An 838-nucleotide genomic window follows, 5' to 3' on the forward strand; every position below is an offset into this window, starting at 1 on the left:
GAAGAGTGGCAATCAGTGTAGGAAGCCTCCTACAATAGTGAAGACTGCTCCCATGGACATCAGGTCATGGAAGTGTGCTGCTACCTAGTATGTATCCTGGAGGACAATGTCTGGGCTTGAGTTGGCTACGATGATTCCTGTCACGTCCCCGAACGTGTTCCGGGGGGCCACGTCCCTGTGAGCGACGTGCGGGATCTGGGGCGGGGCGCCAAGCGGCGAAGGGTTGGCTGGGTCCCGCCCGCCCTGGGCTGGGAGGTGGCCAAGCCGTCCGCCACCCCGCGGTACCCGAGGCCTCCGTGCCCCTGCCTGGGCGGGCGGCGGGGCCCTGGCGGGCCGGGCTGGGCGCCGGGCTGGCGGTAAGGCGCCAGCGCCGGCGAAGCTGGGCCTCAAGAGGGCGCCCGCCGCCTCCGCCCCCGTCTACGGCCATACCACCCTGAACGCGCCCGATCCCGTCTGATCTCGGAAGCTAAGCAGGGTCGGGCCTGGTTAGTACTTGGATGGGAGACCGCCTGGGAATACCGGGTGCTGTAGGCTCTTTGCCTCCCGCCCCGCCTTCTCCTTTCGTCGCCCGCGTCCGTGGCCGCCGCCTGCCCCGCGCCAGGCGCCGCTGCAGGGCCCACATCCTAAGTCTCCTGTCACCGCAGCGCGCGGCGGAGGGGGCCCTCCTTCGCACGCCTCGCCGCCCAGCCTGTCAGCGGCCCTGGAAAGCAGCCGCATCCCCGCCCGTTACTCCCTGCTGCCCAAACCCCATGCATTTTTCTCCCAAGTGCTTCCTCTCTCTCCCACTCTGCTTGTGTTGCTTCGTCCCCCTGCACTCCCCACCGCCCAGCGGTAGCTC

The 838-nt window shown here is 68.4% G+C and overlaps 1 non-coding gene across 1 annotated transcript; it reads left to right on the forward strand.

The window, feature by feature from the left end:
• Nucleotides 1–415: 415 nt before the first annotated feature.
• On the forward strand, nucleotides 416–534 carry LOC112066276 (5S ribosomal RNA). The gene has a single exon (XR_002892522.1). It is a non-coding gene; the product is annotated as a 5S ribosomal RNA (ribosomal RNA).
• The last annotated feature ends 304 nt before the right edge of the window (nucleotides 535–838 follow it).

The sequence above is a fragment of the Physeter macrocephalus genome, chromosome 11 (genome assembly GCF_002837175.3).
Source record: "Physeter macrocephalus isolate SW-GA chromosome 11, ASM283717v5, whole genome shotgun sequence".
Lineage (NCBI taxonomy): Eukaryota > Metazoa > Chordata > Mammalia > Artiodactyla > Physeteridae > Physeter > Physeter macrocephalus.